Below are 23,716 nucleotides of genomic sequence, written 5' to 3'. Positions count from 1 at the left end.
CTGACTGGTAGAAAAGAAAACCCCATTTTCTGGGGAGAAACTCAAGCATGCTGCAAAAATTTGCCTAAGCAACAAGGAACAGAATGTTAATAGCCAAGAAAATGGGAAAAATTTCGCCAAGGCATGTCAGAGATCTTCATGGCAGCCCCTTCCATCACAGGCCAGAAGGCCTAGGAGGGAAAAATGGTTTTGTGGTCTGGGATCAGGCCCCTGCTGCTCTCTGCAGTCTCAGAATATGGTGTCCAGCGTCCCGGTTACTCCAGCTCCAGCCATGGCTAAAAGGGGCCAGACTACAGCTCAGACCATTGCTTCTGAGGGTGCGGGCCCCAAGCCTTGGCAGCTTCCATGTGGTGTTGGGCCTGTGGGTGTGCAGAAGACAAGAGTTGAGCTTTGGGAACCTCCATCTAGATTTCAGAGGACATATGGAAATGCCTGGATGTCCAGACGGAAGTCTGCTGCAGGGGCAGAACCCTTATAGAGAACCTCTGCTAGGGCAGTGTGGAAGGGAAATGTGGGGATGGAGCCCCCACACCGAGTCCCCACTGGGGCACTGCCTAGTGGAACTATGAGAAGAGGGCCACTGTCCTCCAGACCACAGAAAAGTAGATCTAATGACAGCTTGCACCGTGCGTCTGGAAAAGCAACAGGCATTCAATGCCAGCCCATGAAAGCACCACAGGGGCTGTACCCTGCAGAGCCACAGGGGCAAAGCTGCCCAAGGCCATGGGAGCACACCCCTTGCATCAGCGTACCCTGGGTGTGAGACATGAGTTAAAGGAGATTTTGGAGTTTAAGATTTAATGACTGCGTAGCTGGGTTTCAGACTTGCATAGGGCCTGAGGCCCCTTTGTTTTGGCCAATTTCTCCCATTTGGAATGGGAGCATCTACCCAATGCCTGTGCCCCCATTGTATCTTGGAAGTAACTAACTTGCTTTTGATTTTACAGACTCATAGATGGAAGAGACTTGCCTTGTCTCAGATCAGACTTTGGACTTGGACTTTAGGTTAATGTTGGAATGAGTTAAGACTCTGGGGGACTATTGGGAAGGCATGATTGGTTTGAAATGTGAAAAGGACATATTTTGGAGGGGCCAGGGGCAGAACGATATGGTTTGGCTCTATGTCCCCACCCAAATCTCATCTCAAATTGTAATCCCCATATGTCAAGGGAGGGACCTGGTGGGAGGTGACTGGATCATAGGGGCGGTTTCCCTCATGCTGTTTTCATGATACTGAGGGAGTGCTCATGAGATTTGATGGTTTTAAAAGTGGCATTTTCTCTCTCTCTCCTGTCGTCATATAAGATGTGCCTTGCTTACCTTTTACCTTCCCCAGGGATTCTAAGTTTCCTGAGGCCTCTCCAGCCATGAGGAACTGTTAGTCAATTGAACTTCTTTTGTTTATAAGCTATTTAGAGCAGTGTGAAAACAGACTAATTCAAATGGCTTAAGCCTGGGAGCTTGAGGCTGCAGTAAGCTGTGATCATGCCACAGCACTCTAGCCTGGGCAACAGAGTAAGATCTTGTCTTAAAAAATAGAATAAAATAAAATAAAACCAGTACTCCATACATATACTCCAAAGACACTGCTCCAAAATTCTCTGCCGGTGGTAACAATACCTCCCTAGAAACCCTGTCTTCAAATCCTTGATGCTTTCTTTTCTCCTGACACTGAATCAGACACAAAGCCCTGTCAGTTCTTTCATTGTCTTGCAAATTCTTTTTCCATTTTATTGACACTGCCTTCACTCTTAATTTGTGCCCTAACAAACAATTTTATACATGAAGTTTTCCAGTATCTTCCTAACTGGTCTCTCAGTCTCATTCTCTCTTCTGTCACCCCCTAACCCCAGTCAATCGCATGAAGCTACCATGCTCATTTTTTCATCCCATGCTTTGTGAACATCACTTCCAAGCTAAAAGTATTTTTAGTAGCTCCCATGGCCCAAGCATGGCCTTCTACTTTAGTTATTCTCCATTTCCACTTTTGCCTCTCTACAATCCGTTCTCAACACAGGAAAAAAAAAATCTTCCAAAAACACAAACCATTTCCTTACCTGAAATATGTCAATGGCAGCCCAATGCATTTAAAACAGCCAAAATCCTTAATAAAGGATAAATTATAAGGCTACAAAGCCCTGATAATTTTGTTCCTGCCTACCTCTCCAAATTCATCTTTAACCATTCCCCTTTCTTGTTTTCTATACTCTACCCGTGATTGCCTCCTTTACATTCCCTGAAGCTCCTTCCTGCCTAAGGGGTGCACTTACTTCTCTTTCTGCTGGAATGTACTTCCCCTGGATGGAGAATCATTCAGGTCTCAGCTCAAATGTCACCTACTTCTCCCCACGTTACTTCTCACATCACCCTGCTTACTTTGTTCGTGTTTTCATTACAATCTATAATTTTCTTATTTATGTGCTTAATCATGATGTACACATCTCCCCAGTTTGAAAGTAAACTTTGAGCGCATGAGTTTGTCTTGTTCTGCACTATCCACAGTATTTCGCATTACCTATTACACACTAAGTGCTCAACCTGTATCTTTTCTGTTAAGTGAATGTATGGTCCAAACACAAAATATGCATTCAAACAAGTCTTTCAGTGGAGTCTGGAAGTCAGTATAAATGCTTATATAATGACAATGAAAATGAAGGAATTGGCAGGGCGCGGTGGCTCACGTCTGTAATCCCAGTACTTTGGGAGGCTGAGGCGGGTGGATCACGAGGTCAGGAGATCGAGACCACCCTGGCTAACATGGTGAAACCCTGTCTCTACTAAAAATACAAAAAATTAGCCGGGTATGGTGGCAGGTGCCTGTAGTCCCAGCTACTCGGGAGGCTGAGGCAGGAGAATGGCATAAACCCAGGAGGCGGAGCTTGCAGTGAGCTGAGATCGCGCCACTGCACTCCAGCCTGGGGGACAGAGCGAGACTCCATCTCAAAAACAAAAAAAAAGAAAGAAAATGAAGGCATTCACTGAAGGTACCCAAAAAATATAACTAAACTAAAAATGTATGACAAAAATTGGGTACCAATAAAATTGATATCACATTTAAAAAGAAATCATGTTCACATGACTACTTCTTGAACATCTTTTAATGTCCGAGAAATAGGAGTATTTAGAAATAATAAACATTTGTTGACTCTTCCCATAAGCAGGTACATATTAGATAGAAATGCAATATGATATACACCTATTTATGTATCCACAAAAATTTTTAGAAATAAGAAATTTTTTTAAATTAAAAACAAATTTTAAAGATCTACTCAGAAATGAAAAAAGAAAGAAAGAAAGAAATGCAATAGCAATATGAAAGCAAAACAATAGTTTGGGTATTTCACACTTATTTTACATAATATGGAACACTAGCATTAATGCTGGTTTTTTTTTTTTTTTAATTCAGATTTTTTTTTTAAACAGATGGTGTCTCACTATGCTGCCCAGGCTGGCCTCAAACTCCTGGGCTCAAGTGATCCTCCTGCCTTAACCTCCCAAAGTGCTAGGACTACAAGTGTGAGCCACTGTGCCCAGCCTGGAATGTTTTAACAAGTTAAATATTCAACATATTTGAAGTAAAAAACAACATTTCAGAACATTAAAAACCCATAAATGTATAAAAATACAAGTGTTAAACATATATTGCCATTCTAATATAAATTAGGAAAAGAATAAAGTGAAACATTTTAAAAGAAGCCATATAAAAATGGGGAAAATTTAAATAATCACCAAAAAATTGAGAATAACATTCTGATTTCTTCAAAAGCACAATTCTGCAAAAAAAATTTTAAAAAAAACTGCATTACTAGTATCACGACTGAGCTGTGAGCATATCTTTCATTATTTATCTTTTTAAAAATGGTCTTTACTTTTTAGATCAGTTTTGGGTTCACAGCAACACTGAGCAGATTTCCCATATCCCCCACCCTGCCACCACCAGAGGGTACATCTGTTATGACTGATGATCCTACACTAACACATCATTATCACCCAGAGTCCATAGTTTACATTAGGGTTCACTCTTGGTGTTATACATTCTATGGGTTTAGACAAATGTATAATGACATGTATTCATCATTACAGTATCATGCAGATTAGGTTCACTGCCCTAAAAATCTTCGGGGCTCTGCCTATGCATCCCTCCCTTTACCCAACCCCTGATATTTTTATTGTCTCTATCATTTTGCCTTTTCCAGAATGTCATATAACGGAAATCATACAGTATGTAGCTGTTTCAGATTGGCTTCTTTCCCTCGTAATATGTATTAAGTTTCCTGTATCTTTTCACGGCTTCATAGCTTCTCTTTAGGACTGCATAATATACCATTCTTCGTATGTATTACAGTTTATCTGTTCACCTACTGAAGGACATCTTGGTTGCTTCCATGTTCTGGCAATTATGAATAAGGCTGATGTGAACATCCACATGCAGGTTTCTGTGTGGACAGTTTTTCACTCCTTTGGCTAAATACCAAGGAATGTAATTGCTGGATGGTAAGAGCATGTTTAGTTTTTTTAAGAAACCACCAAATTGTCTCCCAAAGTGGCTGTACCATTTTGCATGCCCAACAGCAATAGATGAGAGTTCGTGTCACTCCATATCTTCACCAGCATTTGGTGGTGGTGTCAGCATTCTAGATTTTAGCCATTTTAGTAAGTGTGCAGTGGGATCTCACTGTTTTAATTTGCATTTCCCTGATGACATATGACGTGGAGCATCTTTTTCATATGTTTATTTGCCATGTGTATATCTTCTGTGATGAGGTGTCCATTAAGATCTTTGGCTTATTTTTAAAATCAGGTTGTTCATTTTCTTTCTTTTTCTTTTTTTTTTTTTTTTTGAGTACAGGGGACTTCATTGATGGTACACGACAACGTAGAGCTTTGTGGGGTCTGCATGGAAATTGTGAGGAGGGGAGATTCCAAGTGTGGTGGGGGACTGAGCGTGACAGGGACTCCCCAGAAGCTGAAGGTCTCTCTCTTCCTCTTGTGCTCTCACTGGGGCTGGCTGTCAAGGAGTCTTACTCCTTGGAGGCCATATGGGCCACCACCCTGTTGCTGTAGCCAAATTCATTGTTATATGAGGAAATGATCTTGACAAAGTGGTCACTGAGGGCAAAGCCAGCCCCAGCACTGAAAGTGGAAAAGTGGGTGTCACTATTCAAGTCAGAGGAAACAACCTGGTGTTCAGCGTAGCCCAGGATGCCCTTGAGGGGCCCTCCAACGCCTGCTTCACCACCTTTTTGATGTCATCATATTTGGCAGGTTTCTCCAGATGGCAGGTCAGGTCCACAACCAACACATTTGCAGAAGGGGACATGGAAGGCCATGTCAGTGAGCTTCCTGTTCAGCTCGGGGATGGCCTTGCCTACAGTCTTGGCAGCACCAGTAGATACAGGGATGATGTTCTGGAGAGCCCCACAGACATCATGCCACAGTTTCCCACGGAGAGCATCCACAGTCTTCTGGGTCACGAGTCCTTCCACAATGCCAGAGTTGTCATGGGTGGCCTTGGTCAGTGGGATTAAGCAGTTGGTAGTACAGGAGGCATTGCTGATGATCTTGAGGCTGTTTTCATACTTCTCATGGATCATGCCCATTATGAACATGGGGGCATCAGCAGAGGGGGTAGAGATAATGACCCTTTTGGCTCCCCCGTTACGTAAGCCCTGGCCGAGATTCTCCATGGTCGTGAAGATGCCAGTGGACTCCACAGCGTACTCAGTGTCAGCATCACCCCATTTGATTTTGGTGGGATCTTGCTCCTGGAAGATGGTGATGGGATTTCCATTAATGACAAGCTTCCCATTCTCAGCCTTGACGGTACAGTGGGATTTGCCATGGGTAGAAATACTGGAAGATGTTGACCATGTAGCTGAGGTCAATGAAGGGTCATTGATGGTGACAATATCCACTTTACTAGAGTTAAAAGCAGCCCTGGTGACCAGGCGCTCAATATGGCCAAATCTATTTACTCTGGCCTTCACCTTCACCATGGTGTCTTACAGACATGGCTTTGAGAAGAGGATGGTGAGCACTGAGCAACTCCAGCCAGCGCCCATACCCACCTTTCTTTTTGTTGAGTTTTAAGAGTTCTTTGTGTATTTTGGATAACAGCCTTTATCATATATGTCTTTTGAAAACATTTTGGGCTGGGTGCAGTGGCTCACACCTGTAATCCCAGCACTTTGGGAGACCGAGGTGGGCAGATTACCTGAGGTCAGGAGTTCGAGACCAGCCTGGCCAACATGGTGAAACCCCCGTCTCTACTAAAAATACAAAAATTAGCCAGGCATAGTGGTGTACATCTGTAATTCCAGGAACTCAGGAGGCTGAGGCAGGAGAGGAGGTTGCAGTGAGCCAAGATCGCACCACTGCACTCCAGCCTGGGTGACAGAGTGAGACTCCGTCTAAAAAAAAAAAAAAAAGAAAAAAAAACATTTCTCCCAATCTGTGCCTTTTATTTTTATTCTCTTAATAGTGTCTCTGCAGAGCAGAGAATTTTAATTTTAATGAAGTCCAACTATCAATTCTTTCATACTGTACAATTTCAATTAAGTGACACTCTGGGAAAGACAAAATTAAAGAGACAGTAAAAATATCCATGGTTTGGGGTTAGAAAGGAGGGACAAAAGAACAGGCAGGGCACAGACGATTTTTAGGGCAGTGAACCTAACCTGTATGATACTATAATATGGATACATGTCATTATAAATTTGTCCAAACACACAGAAAATGTAACACTGAGTGAACCCTAATCGTGAAAGAAATCATGCCTTTGGTGTCGTATCTAAAAAGTCATCACCAAACGCAAGGTCATCTGGATTTTCTCCTATGTTATCTTCTAGGAGTTTTATACTTCTGTGTTTTACATTTAGGTCTGTGATCCACTTTCAGTTCATTTTTACGACGGGTGTAAAGTCTGTGTCGAGATCAAATTTTTTTGCATGTAAATGTCCAGTTGTTCCAGCATCATTTATTGAAAAACTATTTTTCTCCATTGTATCCTTTGCTTTTTTGTCAAAGATCAGCTGACTATATTTATGTAGGTCTATTTCTAGGCTTTCTATTTGGTTCCATTACCATAGCTTCACAGTAAATCCTGAAGGTGGGGAGTGTCAGTCTTCCAACTTTGCTCTGTTCCAATCTTGTGGTGGTTATTCTGGGTCTTTTGTCTTTCCACATAATCTTTATAATCAGTTTGTCAATATCCACAAAACAACTTGCTGGGATTTTGACTGGGATTGATTGGGTTGGGAAAAAGTGACATCTTGACAATACTGAGTCAGTCTATACACAAGCCTGGAATATCTCTCCATTAGTTTAGTTCTTCTTTGATTTCTTTAATCAGTTTTGTAGTTTTCCTCCTATAGTCTAATGCATATTTTGTTAGATTGCTTTTGGAGGGTGCTAATGTAAACAGTATTGTGTTTTTAATTACAAATTCCACTTGTTCATTGCTGTTATATAGGAAAGCAATTAATCTTTGCCTATTACCTTTGTATCCTGCATTCTTGCTATAATTGTTTATTAGTTCCAGGAGGGGTTTTGTCAGTTAATTCAGATTTTCTACATAGATGATCATGTCATCTGCAAATAAAGGCAGTTTTATTTCTTTATTCCCAATCTGTATAACTTTTATTTATTTTACTTTATGTTTTGAGATGGAGTCTCATGCTGTCACCCCGGCTGGAGTTTAGTGGTGCAATCTCGGCTCACTGCAACCTCTGCTTCCTGGGCTCAAGCGATTCTCCTGCCTCAGAATCCCAAGTAGCTGGGATTACAGGCGTGAGCCACTGCGCCTGGCCTGTGTAATTTTTATTTTCTTTTCTTACTGTATTAGCTAGGACTTCCAATAGGACATTGAAAAGCAGTGGTAAAAAGGAACATCCTTGCTTTGTTCCTCATCTCAGTGAGAAACCTCCAAGTTTCTCATCATTAGGTATATTAGCTGTAGGGTTTTTGAAGATCTTTTTTTTTATTGAGTTAAGGAAGTTCTCCTTTATTTGTAGTTTACTGAGAGTTTTTTCGTAATCATAAACAGGTTTTAGATTTTATTAAATGCTTTTCTTACATCTACTTATAGTATCATGTGATTTTTCTTCTTTAGCCTAATGAATGTGATGAATTACATTAACTGATTTTCAAATGTTGAAGCAGCCTGGCATATCTGGGATAAATTCCACTTGGTGAGGATGCTAAGTATTTTTGTACATTGTTAGATCTGATTTGCTAATATTTTGTTGAGGATTTTTGCATCTTTGTTCATGAGAAATATTGGTCTATAGTTTTATTTTCCTGTAATGTCTTTGGTTTTGGTATTAGGGGAATGTTGGCCTCATTGAATGAGTTAAGAAGTATTGCCTCTGCTTCTATCCTCTGAAAGAGGTTGTAGGCAGTTGGTATAACTTCTTCCTTACATGTGTGGTAGAATTCACCAGTGAACCCACCTGGGCCTGATCCTGTTTTAGGAGGTTATGCATTTTTTATTAAATTTCTCTAATGAATGAATATACACCTATTCCGATGGTTTATTTCTTTTTGTGTGAATTTTGGTAGCTTGTGCTTTTCAAATAGTTGGTGAATTTCACCTAGGTTATCAAATTTGTGGGCAGAGAGTTGTTTGTAGTATTCCTTTATTATCCTTTTAATGTCCATGGGATCTCTAGTGATGTCCTCTCTCATTTCTGATATTAGTAATATATGTCCTCTCTTTTCTTAGCGTGGCTGGAGGCTTATTAATTTTACTGGTCTTTTCAAAGAACCAACTTTTGGTTTCCCTGATTTTCTCTATTGATTTCTCTTTCAGTTTTATTAATTTATGCTCTAATTCTTATTTCTTTTCTTCTGCTTACTTTGGGTTTAATTTGCTCTTCTTTTTCTAGTTTCATAAGGTGGAAGCTTTAGATGGTTGATTTTGGATGTTTCTTCTTTTCCAATATATACATTCAATACTATAAATTTTCCTCTAAGCACTGCTTTTGCTGTATCCCACAAATGTCAGGCTATGTTTTCACTTTCATTTGGTTCAAAATATTTATTAATTTCTCTAGAGATTTCTTCATTGACTTATGTTATTTAGAAATGTGTTATTTAATTTCTAAGAATTCAGTGATTTTCCAGCTATCTTTCTGTTATCAAATTCTAATTCAATTCCTTTTGGTCTGAGATCAGATATTGGATGATTTCTATTTTGGCCAGTTCCAAAACAGCTACAGCCTCACTCATTACTTTGTGCTTGTACTCTATAGAGATGGTTAACCTATTTACTATTCTGACTATACTTTGGGGCTTTTTTTTTTTTCTCATCAGTTATTGCCAGGTGCCCAAACATGAATTTAATATATTACTTTGACTGAAAATCAACTATGTGTTTCTAATTTCCTCAGATGTCCACGGCCTACCTAGACTCCATTCCCACCTGTTCCGCTGATACTCAGCTCTACTACTCTTCACTGCTCATACGCTTTGGAGGGGTCGGTCTTCATTATCTAAAGCCATGTAACAGATCACATTCCCCCAGCTATTGTGGTTTATTTAAAGGTGAGCAAGTGACCAGTGCAATAAAAACTCTTTGCTTGGAATGCCACAGAAATACATTCACTTTATTTTTCTAAAAATATGGTATGTAAATGAGATATCTAAAACTGCTTTTGTCATTTTGATATATATTTCATAGATAGCAAGTATACAGAGTAAGGCAGAACAGATAAACAGGGCCAAGCCTTGGGCTTCTCATATTACGGGTATCAATAAAGGATCTTTTTAAGACAGTTTAAATTAGGTTTTCTGTTACTTAGAACAAAATATCTAAATGACACAGAATCTGAAGTGGTCATTACTATTTGATTTCCACTCTTACATGTTTCTGTCACTGCTTCTTAAAAAAGGAAAAAAACACTGTTTGTAGTACATGTTTCAGCAAAAGACAAAGGTCAAAGGAAGGGTGAAGTACACTGATATTTAACTTCCTTTGAGAAGGAGTTGAATTAAGGCCTAAGAAATCTCATGTTCAGCACAGGAGATTGAACACTGACTGAGAACTTGGTAAATTCTAGGAAATAACCAAGGAGATAACCTGAAGAACAAGCTGAAAGAATATTCTTAATAAACAAGTGAAATAAAAATAAGCCTATTGTGGGAAAACTCTTTTATAAGCAATCCACAGTTTCTGTTGTGTTTAAAAAAAAAATCAGCATTAACAGTCAATGGGCAAAATACAGCCAAAAGACTGAGGAGAGGGCAGAGGGGCAGATTTAAATTAAAGTAGCAGCACTGCTGGGCTAATGGAAAAAAGATGACTGATAGTAGGACTAAAACTGCCACCAAAGTTAAAATGCCTGTATAAGTTGTTTCAACAAAGTCACACTCAGAACATTTTTGTTTTTTTAATTAAACTTAGGCAGGTTGAGCTCGGTGGCTCATGCCTGTAATCCTAGCACTTTGGGAGGCCCCAGCAGATCACTTGAGGTCAGGAGTTTGAGACCAGCCTGGCCAATATAGTCAAACCCCGTCTCCACTAAAAATACAAAACTTAGCTGGGTGTGATGGCATGTGCCTGTAGTCGCAGCTACTTGGGAGGTTGAGACAGGAGAATTGCTTCAACCCAGGAGGCAGAGGCTACAGTGAGCTGAGGTTGCACCACTGCACTCCAGCCTGGGAGACAGGCAAAATTCCATCTCAAAAACAAACAAACAAACAAAAAACAAAAAAACTTAGGTGAACCAAAAAAAGGCATCATAATGTAATAAAAGAAAATACAGGTTATTTAGCTAGTTTTCATATGTTTAGTTTAAAAAATAAAATACAGTAGAGTATCGAATGTCATAAAGACCCAATATGGAAAGGTAGCTAAATAAACCATTTGTGCTCTTGCATTTGTTTCTGATTTACTTGGTACCATACCTAAATAATATTGTGCACAAATCTTTTAATTGATTGTATTCAGAAATTTATTAAAAGTACCACTTACTAGTTTACTAAATGCATGCAAGTATCTGTATATGATTTCTTTGGCATATGTGTGTTTAAGGCAACATGAGAGAGAGCTAGAGACAGGAAAGCTGTCCATTTTAAAATCAAATTGGTGTATATCTCCTGTTTATTCAACATGTTTTGGCTTTGGAATTGTTTCTCTAATAATGTACTGGCAAGTCAGACATTAAGTTATTTAAGGTATCTAAACACTGATTTGGTGGAAGTGCTAACAATCCTTGTGAACAAAGATAAGCTTCAGAAAAACTGAACAGCACTAAAAAAAAGTATCTACTTTGGAAAATAATGATCCTTTGTAACTGATTTTGGTTTTAGATATAAAGTTTCCATTGGTAATTTCTAATGTCTGTTTGCCAGTTTAATTTTAAAAAGTACTTGGCTGGGTGCAGTGACTCACACCTGTAGTCCCAGCACTTTTGGAAATCTGGAGCAAGAGGATCACTTGAGCCTAAGGATTCCAGACCAGCCTGGGCAACACAGTGTGAAACCCCATCTCTACAAAAACATTTAAAAATAAACCTTGCATGGTGGTGCGTGCCTGTTGTCCCAGGTACTCGAGGCTAAGGCAGGAGGATCACTCGAGCCCAGGAGGTGGAGGGTGCATTCAGCCATGATTGTGCCACTGCACTCCAGCCTGGGCAACAGAGCAAAGCCCTGTCTCAAAAAAAACACAAGGAAAAAAAAAAAAGTACTTAGCCAGGCACAGTGGCTCATGCCTGTAATACCAGCACTTTGAGAGGCTGAGGTGGATCACTTGAGGTCAGGAGTTAGAGACCAGCCTGGCCAACATGGTGAAATCTCATCTCTACTAAAAATACAAAAATTAGCCGGGTGTGGTGGTGTGTGCCTGTGATCCCAGCTACTCAGGAGGCTGAGGCAGAAGAATTGTTTCATGCAGTGAGCCAAGATTGTGCCACTGCATTCCAACCTGGGTGACAGAGTGAGACTCTACGTCCAAAAAAAAAAAAAAAACAAAAAAAACTTTCGCAAAGATATAACCATAAACTTAAGTTTTAATAATACTGAAAGTTATTTTAAATAGAAATCTTTTACAAACATCACAATAGTGTTTTTTATAGAATGCCTAGACAAAACCCAATTCTCTATTTTCCTCATAGGAAATCTAGAGAAAATCTTCAGTAGAATGGTACTAGTATGACAAATTCAAAATTATAGTCTCACAAGTTCTTTCATTTTTAAAGGATTAAAAAAAAAAAAAAAAGAAAGAAAGTCAACACGGAGTCAGTGAAAAAATTCTACACCAGAAGCAAAGAGGTGCACTAGATCTACATGAAGAAAAGCACACCACTGAGAATTATTTACCACAAGAAAATGAAAAAAATCCAGAAAAATACTGTGCTCTCAGGGACATACAAAAAATTAAGAACTCAGGGTGCAGGAAAAACAGTATTGGAGAAGATTGGGACTTAAAAAAAAAGACTAAGTTAAATAAAAACACAACAGAAATTTAAAATCCAAATTGCAAGCTGTAAGGAAATCAGTGATGGAAGGGCCTAACTTAAGAAGCTATGCAAAAGAAAAAAGTTAGAAAGGATGTGTGAGATGACAGCAATGAGAACAAGAAAGGAAAGCCAACCAATGAAAAATTCCTGGAGAAAAAAACAAGAAGAAAGCAAAAGGCACCAACTTAATATTTTCCTCAGCTAAAAAGAAAAAAAGATTTCAATGTATAAAGGACCTGTCACCTTTTAGATAAAATTATTGGATTTAAAAAATCAGTAGCTATAACCCTAAACTTTGAAATATTTTAATCATTTTACATCTACAATGCAACAGATGGCTGTATTTGCTATGGAAAAGGCACATGTGTCCAGTCAGGATGGTGTAAATCTGGTATTTTACTGCATACCTTGATTATTTTGTATTTGGGTTTGGACATTAACTTGCTGAGGGCAGAAACAAGAACCTGAACTCATGTCTTAAGGTTAAAATTGCACTCTTTTTACACACTTACTACCTTTTGAAACTATGCAGTGGCTCAATCATGGCTCACTGAAGCCTCAATCTCCCAGGCCCATGAGATGGTTCCACCTCAGCCTTCCAAGTAGCTGGGACCACAGCTGTGTGCTACCACGCCCAATTAATTTTTAAATTTTTTGTAGAGATGAGCTCTCCCTATGTTGTCCAGGCTGGTCTCGAACTCCTGAGATCCTCCCATCTCAGCCTCCCAAAGTGTTGCGATTACAGGTATGAGCCACTGCGCCCAGCTCCCCCAAGCATTTTTATGGGCTCTGAAATGTACCATGTAAAAAGGACAAGCTTTACTGGTTTAGAAAGTTAAGTATACATTATTATTATGATTAGCAGTAGGATAGCTATTTTATTTCCACCAGTCATTGATAAAACAATTCAAGTGTAGTAGGTATTAATCAGTAGCTTAAGTTAGAAATAAAAATTTATTATGGGAATGACTACAGTACTTTCAAATAACCGACACATGAAAAATTTACAGCTAACCTCTTCCAAAGAGCTGCCCGTACTGCAGTCTCCAATTCCTTTCCTCCTGTTGTCTCCTGAAACCACACCAATCAGGTTTTCTTCCTCACTATTCTCCTGAAAATGTTCTTGCAAGGTTACCAAGGACCTTCCTATTACTAAATCCAGTGGTCATCTCCTGGTCTTCATCTTACTTGTCAATCAGCAGGAGGTGACACAGTTGGCCACTTTCTCCCTGAAATACTCTTTACTTGGCCTTCAGTACTCCATACTAGGCCCCTTTCCCTCCTACCTTCAAAAGCCTCTCCTCTGTAGTCTCCTTTGTAATTATTCATCTCTCCAATATCTGAATGTGGAAAGCCCTAGGGCTCAATTCTCATTTCCTTACACTAGATCTCATAGGCTCATGGCTTTAAATACCACCCTTCCATGCAGGGGTGGCCAATCTTTTGGCTTTCCTGGGCCACAGTGGAAGAACAACTGTCTTGGGCCACACATATAACGATAGCCGATGAGCTTAAAAAGAATGCAAACAATCTCATAATGCTTTAAGAAAGTTTACAAATTTGGGTTGCACAAGCTTGCATTAGTGACTCCCAAACCTCTATTTCCAGTTGGACCTTTCTCTTCAACTCCCGTCTCTGTAACTCCACTTGAACAGGCATCTCAAACCTGACTAAAACTGGCTCCACCTACCTTCACATTCAGTCTTCTCCATCTCAGTACACTGTAACTAAAGCCTTCCAATAGCTCAGGCCAAAGGCCACAGAGTCATGCTTCACCCTTTCTCTCATAAGCACATCCAAACCATAAGCAAATCCTATCAGCAATATTCAGAATACGACAGCTTCTTACTGCCTTTCTTACTACCCACCTGGTCTAAGCCACCATTCTCTCTGGCTTCCATTACTGCATCAACCTAACAGGTTGCCCGCTTCCATCCTTGCCCTTACAGTCAACTCTGAACACAGCAGCCAGAATGATCCTTTAAAAATCCCCTCACTCCTCTGCTCAAAACCCTCCAACCACCTCCCTTCTTACTCAAAGTAAAAGCAAAAGTCCTTACTCGGGCCCATTAGCTCTCTGACCTTGTCTCATCCTCCTTCCCTTTGGGTGCTCAAATCTACTGGCCCCCTTGCTATTCCTCCCTTGCTGTTCCTCCAGTGAGACTGACGGGTTCTGGGCTTTTGCCCTTGCTTCGTATGCTCTTTCGCTAGACAGCTGCATGGCGGTCCCCGATGCCTTCAGTTTTGCTTGAGTCTTTTCCATGGCACCAGTCCTTATTTTAAAACTGCACCTGTTCCTGCCTTGGTGCTTCCTATCCCCCTTTGCTACTTCATTTTTCTTCTTAGTAACTGTTACCAGCTAACTGCAGATACATTAACTTTCACAAACTCTGTTTATTGTCCCCAACCCCACCTTCCCCCAGTGACATGTTAGCTCCTGGAAGACAAGGACTTCATTTGTTCACTCTCACATCCCAAGTGCTTAGAACAGAGCCTGGCCATAGAAGGCACTCAATATATGCTTGCTATATGGATGCCGAATATGCAAATTCTTAAATCTATAATAGGTAAGGCTGAGAAGTTTGGGACTATAAAGCCCAACTTCTTTCCACAATGGGAAATACAATTTCCCTTTTTACAAAGAACTGTGAGAATCCCTTGTTTTCCATAGTAAGTAACACAATTTACTCTAAATAACATGCCAAAAATTCCTTATCACTTCACAGCCTCTCTCCAATGCCTTTCCTGTATTCTGTAAAATATTAACTATCATCAAAAAATATTTGATTTCCCTCTGGTACTGCTATCATAATACTGCAAAGGCAAAGTGAACTCATTAAAAATGGTATGGAAACATAAATAATGAAGAAATGTAATAAAGTGTGTTAACAACCAAACAAATTCATCTCGATTTCAAATCAAATTGTGCTGGCACACTGAGAAACCCAGTCCAAGTTTAACTTTATTATCACTATAGTCCTTAATGAGCTAACATTTTTCTTATTAAACTCCTTTTAAACTAAAAAGGAGTTCATATAGGACTCCTGCATATAGCCATGAAAACTAAGCCTGAGAGAAAACTGTTCAGGCTACAAATCTAATTGATAAAACTCTTAGCACTACATGTCTGGCTAGATAACAGACGCAGGGATACTGAGGTAAGGAAGATGAGACCAAATCTCGCTCAGCCTTTGCTAGCTGTCTGACCTTGGACAAGTCAGACTCTCGGTGCCTCAGTTTCCCTATCTGTATAATGGAAATGGTACCTGATAGGGTTGCTTCAAGGATTAAAGGTACTAGGTATTTAAAGCAACGGCACCGTGTCTGACATAAAATAAGCACTGATAATAGCTATTACTAGAGCATAAAAATAATCCCCACACCACTCATATTACAGCTCTTTAAGAGGCTCCTAGGTACCACCGTCATTTTTTAAAGATTGAGAAGTGTTACTATTCAATGGCATATTTTTACTTTATTACGTTCTGTAGCCAATTCCGAATACCGTGGAACGTTTTAAAAAACAGATGTTTTTTTCTTGAGGTACTTTTGGGAAAACCTCAGAGAGAACGATCTGCTTTTTAGCATTGCACGCCAATTCAGAAAGGAAGTTTGCGATTACCCGAGCCCTAAGTGGAAGGTGTGCAAATCCTGCCTTTTAACACGGGCACCCCGTGTTAAATGTGCCATTCTGGAGAGCTCACTCACACCCCAACAGCTTGTCCCGGCGCCTGAACTGTGCGCTCCTCCAAGCACACACCGCGAAAGCACCGTCTCGCCCCGGCCGAGCAGCTGGACTTGCAGCGGGGCTTCCGCGCTCACCCCCAGATTAACCGCGAGTCAGCGCTGCCCGCGCCGCCGAGGGGTTCCCCGGACCACAGCCCTAACCCGCAAGCGCAAACGAGAACCCTCGCAGGCCTCTTCCCGGCCCTCTTGAACACACAGACCGCGAAGAAGCCATCACGGAGCCGTGGTCGCTTCCTCGGCCCGGCTCCCTCCAGTCGCCGCGGAAGGTGCGGCGACCCGGGGCACCCTCGCCCCTCAGGGCCCTCGGCCAGGCCGACTGGACCTCCAGTGCCACAGGGACGGTGCAAGAGGTATCAAGTGGCTCTCGCCCAGGCTCTGTCTGCCCATGGGCCCGGGGCCAGTTACCTGCGACTCCAACGAGCGGCGGCGACACCCAGCGCCGGTGACGGGCGGAGGGGAGGGGCCAGACGGGCGCAGTCGGAGTCCCAGCTGGGCCAGAGCGGTCTCGCGCTGCAGCCCCCGGCGCGCCCCCTGCAGGTGGGCTGTCCTCACGGTGGCTCGGGTTGCTCTGAGTCAGAGACTCTGGGAAAGCTTGCTCTGAATTAGGGAAAGCATCAAAACTGTGGCTTCAGAAGAGAAAGACAACCTAGAAGAGGTTTATCCGATCTGAGTCCGGGAGCATTTCGCACTTTTCACGTCCTATTCTAAATTCACATCCAATCCCCTTAACTAAATGGGGGCTTCAAAGGCAAGGGCAGTTTCATTAGGTGCTATAAGTAAGCATCAATTAATAGTTGCTGGCCGCTAGGCAGGTCTTCTATAGACCCCAAATTGACATATCAGGAATAGCCACTAATGATTGGCTGCGCTTTTTCTAAAATATAACCCTGCATTTTTATTTTTTTCAAAAGCAGTTTGAATTTTTTTTTTTTAGACGGAGTCTCACTCTGTCGCCCAGGCTGAAGTGCAGTTGCGCAACCTCGGCTCACTGCATACTCCAAACTCCGCCTTCCGAGTTCAAGCAATTCGGTTTTAATCCTTCCATCCTACTTTGTAGGGTTCCTTGGTTTATTGCAACATGTACAGTCAAGACTAACTAAAAGCACAGTGGGACATTCATATGCTGGAAACATTCTTTCATGCAAAACTAGTTTTTTCTTTTTTTCAGTTTACCAACTCCAGTCCTACAGCCAAGACACTCCCACTGCACAGTGACCGTCCTCTGATTTCTAGCACCCTCATCCAACCAAGCCACCCTCTATGGCAAACTTGTCCAACCCATGGCCCACACCTGCAGGCTGCATGCAGCCAAGACAGTTTAGAATGCAGCCCAACACAAATTCGTAAACTTTCTTAAAACATTATGAGGGTTTTTTTTTTTTTTTTTTTGCAATTTTTTTTTAGCTCATCAACAATTGCTGGTGTTAGTGTATTTTATGTGTGGTCCAAGACAATTCTTCTTCCAATGTGGCCCAGGGAACCCAAAAGATTGGACACACCTGCTCTAGGGTATCTCATGGTTCATTCATTCAAGCACCATCTACCCCGTCCAATAATTTGTTCTTGAAAATGTCATGTAAAGGTTTAGGACTATTGTCATATTTGAGGAAATCACTATTAAATTTCTTTCATGTAAGAATTATAAGATCTGACCATGCACAGTGGCTCACACCTGTAATCCCAGCACTTTGGGATGCTGGGGTGGGCAGATCACTTGAGGTCAGGAGTTCGAGACCAGCCTGGCCAACATGGTGAAACCCCGGTTCTACTAAAAATACAAAAATTAGCCAGGCATGGTGTTGCACACGTGTAATCCCAGCTACTCAGGAGGCTGAGGCACATAAATCCTTGAACCCCAAAAGGCGGAGGTCACAATGAGCCGAGATCTCGCCACTGCACTCCAGCCTGGGTAACAGAACAAGACTCCATCTCAAAAAAAAAAAAAAAGTTTTAAGATCTCAGGCATTTCACATTTTATTGTGCTATGACTAATCAGCAATATTACTTGTTAAATTGATGACATTTATTAATCAGTTCGTTATTGATGTCCTCCTTGTGGTCATGTATTGAGTTTGTAATATCTCCACTGATGCCTATAAATTATGCCAAATTAGCAAGGAAATTAAAGCTTTTCCCAATGTATTTGTAAGATTTACTCTTCATTAGTTGACTCATCCAACAATCTGAGAGCCTATCCTTTTACTTCTATTCAAATTTATCTCTTCCTTTTCATGAATTACTGCTTTTGATTGATATGAAAAAATTTAGGGATGGTGAAGACAGCTTTTTCTCTGATGGGATTAAAGAAGTGAACTGCATGCTGCACATATTCTATGACTCCTTCATGTTACCACACCTGGGCACTTTGACACAGTGGCTGTTGGGAGCTGATATGGTTTGGCTGTGTCCCTGCCCAAAATCTCATCTTGAATTATAATAATACCCATAGGTCAAGGGCAGGACCAGGTGGAGATAATTGAATCATGGAGGCAGTTTCCCCTATGCTATTCTTATGAGAGCAAGTGAGTTCTCATGAGATCTGATGGTTTTATAAGGGGCTTCTCCTTTTGCTCAGCACTCATTCTGTCTCCTACCAGCCTGTCAAGAAATGCCTTCTGCCATGATTGTAAGTTTCCTAAGGCTGCCCCAGCCATGCAGAACTGTGATTCAACTGTGAGTCAATTACATCTCTTATAAATTACTCAGTCTTAGGTATTTCTTCATAGCAGTGTGAGAATGGACTAATACAGGAGCGTTCATAGAAGCCATTGCTACACTCCAGCAATAACTTAATGCTGCATGGAAGTGACCATGAATCACATGAACATGTCCCATTAAATGCAAACCCAAGTACCCCCAACTGCATTTCTGCTTAACTGGATCCCAAAAATGCCTCTAGTCACTCCGATGTTAGCCAGTAGAAGAATACTCAGGAAGTCTGAGTGGAAAGAGAAATCTTAATCAATTGTAAGTAAAGTATTTTAATTTTGCAAGCTTTACAAAAACATATAACCATGTCAACACATTTCCAGACTGCTTCCCAGGGTCTTGGAAGGGGCCTGAACAAGGGAGGGCTGTATATTGGCTTCCTATTGTCACTGTAACAAATTATCCTAAATTTAATAATTTAAAACAAGAATTATCTTACAGCTCAAGAGGTCAGAAGTCCAAAATCAGTTTCACTGAGCTAAAATCAAAGTGCAGGAAGTGCTTTCCTTCTGGAGATTCTCTGGAGAGTTGGTTGCCATGCCTTCTCCAGCTCCTAGAAGCCACCTACATCCCCTGGCTCATGGCTCCTTTTTCCATCCTTGAAGCTAGCAGTATAGCATCTTTCCTCCCCTCTGACTTCTGCTTCTGTCCTTGCATTTCCTCTATGATTCTCCTGCCTCCTTATAAGGACCCTTGTGATTATACTGGGCACACTTGGATAATCCAGAATAATCTCCCCAGCTCAAGATCTTTCACTTAATCACATTTGCAAAGCCCTTTTTACCATGCAAAGCAACATATTCATAGATTCTGGGGATTAGGATTAGCATGTGGACATCTCTGAGCAACTGTTATCCAGCCTACCGCAAGAGCCCTGAAGCTTAAACTTCATTCTCTTCAGGTAAGCCTGCCTCTTCTTACCAAATCTGCATGGAAGTGACCACGAACCACATGAACATGTCCCATTAAATGCAAACCGAAGTACCCCCAACTGCATTTCTGCTTAGCTGGATCCCCAAAATGCCTCTAGTCACTCCAATGTTAGCCAGAATTACCAAAATCTATTTGGTCCTGAGTTTTGATTGTGAGAGTTCCAATGGCGGCGGAATGCCTAGAATTACAACCGGGATAAATGTCATGAAGGGAAAGAGAAAAGATTCCTTGAGGGCAAACAATATGGGAGTTAATTTAGATAGAAGGGCAACAATGTCTTTAAATAAGTGATATTTAATCTAAGGTGCAAAGCATGAGGAATTAATTATATAATGAACAAGGGAGGTCTTCTAGACAGAGGAGATGATATGTGTGGCCTGTGAATGGTGATAGCAGAAAGCTGTCACCTTCTGCGGCAGTATCTCTACCACTGAATCCTTAGCACCACCACCGTGACTGGCACATCAGACGTGTTCAGGAATATTAGCTTAGTAGTTTTCAACCTGGCAGCACGTTACAATCATGCAGCAGCTTAAAAAATACCAGTGCCAGCCGGGCGAGGCATCTCATGCCTGTAATCCCAGCACTTTGTGAGGCCGAGGCGGGCGGATCATGAGATCAGGAGTTCAAGAGCAGCCTGGCCAAGATGGTGAAACCCCATCTCTACTAAAGATACAAACATTAGCTTGGCTAATGTTTTTTTGTTGGTGGGCTCCTGTAATCCCAGCTACTCGGGAGGCTGAGGCAGAGACTTGCTTGAACCTGGGAGCCACAGGTTGCAGTGAGCCAAGATCGCACCATTGCACTCCAGCCTAGGCAACAGGGCGAGACTCTGTCTCAAAAACAAAAACAAACAAACAAAAAAACAGTGCCTGGACCCTAGCCAAAATCAAGTTAGAATTGTTTGGAAGTACGGCCCAGATATCTACATTTTTAAAAGTTGCTCGGGGGACTCTAATGTGCAGCTAGGATTGAGTTAAGAATCGCTGTATTAGATGCAATTGAGTGAATTAATGAATAAGTGAAAGGAAATATTTGCTTTGGGTAGGGTTTTCATTTAGAAAATTTTCTTATTAGGAATAAGAAAGGTTTTGGCTATATTTGTGATATAAGTTCCTATCCAGTCTTAAAAAATGCAGACAGACTTTCAAAAATATTATACTTGAATGCTCATCAAGAGACTGAAAGTGATCTAGCAATTATCCCAGTGTAACTAGTTGTCTCTGTAGAAAGGAGATGTGGTCAGAATGGGGAGGGGTTTGAAAAAAATACACCGCACCTATGAAGTAAGGGGTTTTGAGCTCTACTTTCCTATTCCAGGGTGCATTTGGTTTCTGTAGTACTGATGAATGACCGTGAGAGGGAGACATGCTCCTGACAGGTGTTGCTTCCATGGGTTCCCCCATCTCTTAAGCCCGGCTAGCACGAATCAGGTGTTTTCCACAACACTGTGAGTTCTCAGGCATAACAATGGAATGAGTAAGCTACAGGAGAGGGGACAAGTAGCACATATTTATCTACACCAAAGTTAGGGTCATTTCAGTTCCCCAACAATTTTAAACATTTAAACAACCAGAAAAAAAAAAAAGCGAAGTGTTTTGTGTGCCGGACGTATTTGCGAAACTGTTAGGAAAAACATTTGAAGCCTAGGAGAATAATATTTTCCTAGAGCAACTGGCACAACTAAAAAATATTCAAGCAAAACTTTCAGAAAGGGATCTCTTTTGTTAATTGCAGCGTAAACATCTTAGATGTCCTTGAGTTTCTGAAGTTACTAAGATAACAGTTGGACCCTTGGAAAGAAAAAAAAAAAAAAGATCTCAGCTCCTTACCATAATATCCACCTGTCATTTCTCTTTCCACTTACCTACACATGCCAGAACCACACAGATTGTCACACACACACACACACACACACACACACACACACAAACACGCAGCGAGATAATGTGATGGGATGTACATTTAGGCAAGTTACCTAACATATGGTACTCAGTTTTCTCATCCACAAAATTAGTTGCAAGAGCCTATGTATATGCTGGATTATTTTTGTTTTATGTCAGTTTGACTAAGTTGGAAACTACATTCCCCAGAATCCCCTCTGCCTGATTAATATTCCCTTCTAAAAATTAAGGAATTGATTGTAAGGAAATACCTTTTGCAAACGTTTAAGCAAATGCTGTGTAAGGCTTGTAAAGGTGGTCAGTGAAATGCTGGTATCAGTCAGGGAAGCAGAACTACTGTGTTATGGAATAACAGATTTATTCCAGGAATTCCACCTTACACGGCAGCAGCAGGGGTGCAGAAAGTGAAGGTTTGGGAGGGATTTTTCAAGGATCAGATAAAAAAACACAAACTAGTCTGATGATTCTGGGAAGCCAAGCATGGCTTGGGTCCCTACTGATGTGGAGCCACTAAGAGGAAGCTGGTGGAATGGTCTGTGGATGCTGTTGCCTCTGTGTAGCTACTGCTTCTGAGAGGCCTCCACCAAGCATCTGGTGGTGGGCCTGGGGTTCTGGTGGTCTGAAGGGCCAGCAGTCAGGAAGAGCTGAATATGGACTGGAGGGTGTCAAAAGCAAGCTGGAGACTGCCAGGCACCTCTGCCTCTGCATGTCACCCTATGTGATTGTAAAAAGACCTTCAGAGGGTATCAGCCATTCCCTTATTGTCTCCCAACTTTCATGCAAAGTCCTCTTTGGGCTAAATCTAAACTGGAACCATATAGGAGAGGGGATTCTGGAAAAATGTAGTTCCCAACTTAGCCAAACTGACAAAACACAAAAATAATCTAACACACATGTAGACTCTTACAACTAATTCTGCAGATGAGAGAACTGAGTACCATGTAAGTTAGGTAACTTGCCTAAATGTACATTGGTAACTGGAGGCAGAAGCAAGCGTAGAGTTCAGATCAGAGGGGTCATCTTCCACTGCACTGTCATGCCTCCCATCTTTTGTGGAACTTAAACACTTAAGTGTTTCAAGCAGATAATCATAGAAATATTTTATGCGTCACTTCTGAGTTTCCTCCCTAGGCTAGGAGTCCATGAGTAGTTTCCGTACCATCATTATGCCTAAGTTGGACTATCTTGATTCTGTCATCTCTGGGCACCTGGGTTACAGGGGATTTCTGGTGCATAGTTATGCTTGTGGCCACCAGATCTCAAACTGAGTAGTGAGATACGACTATCAGGCATTTTAAAGTAGTACAGTAGTCCCCCTTACCTATGGAGGATAAGTTCCAAGACCCCCAGTGGATACCTGAAGCCATAGGTAGTATCAAATACTACATGTACCATGTTTTTTCTTGTACATACATACCTATGATAAAATTTAATTTATAAATTAGGCACAGTAAAAAATTAATGAACAATTATAAAAATATACTGTAATAAAAGTTATATGAGTATAATTTCTCTCTCTCTCAGAAGATCTTATTGTAGTATATTTACCTGTTTTCAGACCACAGTTGACCATTGGTAACCAAAACCATGGAAAGTAAAACTGAGGATGACAGCAGAACACTGTATCTTGCTTGGGATTTAGAATATGAGAACTTGGATTCCAAAGTTCCTAAAAATGATACCAAAGAGCACTGCTGAATATCATTGAAAAAGTCAATGAAAACTCCAAAGTGTGTAAGAAGTGATGATGCCCACGTATTTGGTCATTTATTTTATACTTCAGAACAAGCACCAGAAATTCTGGAAGTCAATAGGCGTCTTAGTCCATTTTGTGTTTCTATAACAGAATACTCAAGACCGGGTAATTTATGAAGAAAAGATACTCTTTTTTTTTTTTAATACAATTCTGGAGGCTGGGAAGTCCAATATCAAGATGCTGGCCAGCATCTGGGGAGGACCTTCTTG

General features: G+C 41.1%; 1 protein-coding gene and 1 pseudogene across 3 annotated transcripts in view; both read right to left on the bottom strand.

Moving 5' to 3' along the window:
- The window catches only part of ANKRD46 (ankyrin repeat domain 46), a 43,743-nt gene extending 27,069 nt beyond the window's left edge, over window positions 1-16,674 (bottom strand). The window contains exon 1 of one of the 2 annotated variants that reach the window (XM_011966723.1): window positions 16,611-16,674. The gene's annotated coding sequence lies outside the window, so the exon portion shown is untranslated. Of the gene's footprint in view, window positions 1-15,932 lie in introns of both variants that reach the window. The other variant, XM_011966724.1, reaches the window with a different exon arrangement.
- Window positions 4,839-5,996, bottom strand: LOC105529556 (annotated as a pseudogene). The gene has a single exon (XR_001004528.1). The product of XR_001004528.1 is annotated as a glyceraldehyde-3-phosphate dehydrogenase pseudogene (transcript).
- Window positions 16,675-23,716: the final 7,042 nt, after the last annotated feature.

The sequence above is a fragment of the Mandrillus leucophaeus genome, unplaced genomic scaffold (genome assembly GCF_000951045.1).
Source record: "Mandrillus leucophaeus isolate KB7577 unplaced genomic scaffold, Mleu.le_1.0 Scaffold770, whole genome shotgun sequence".
NCBI classification, from domain to species: Eukaryota; Metazoa; Chordata; class Mammalia; order Primates; family Cercopithecidae; genus Mandrillus; species Mandrillus leucophaeus.
Note: the sequence above shows the minus strand (reverse complement) of the source record. Positions and strands in the feature narration are given on the sequence as shown.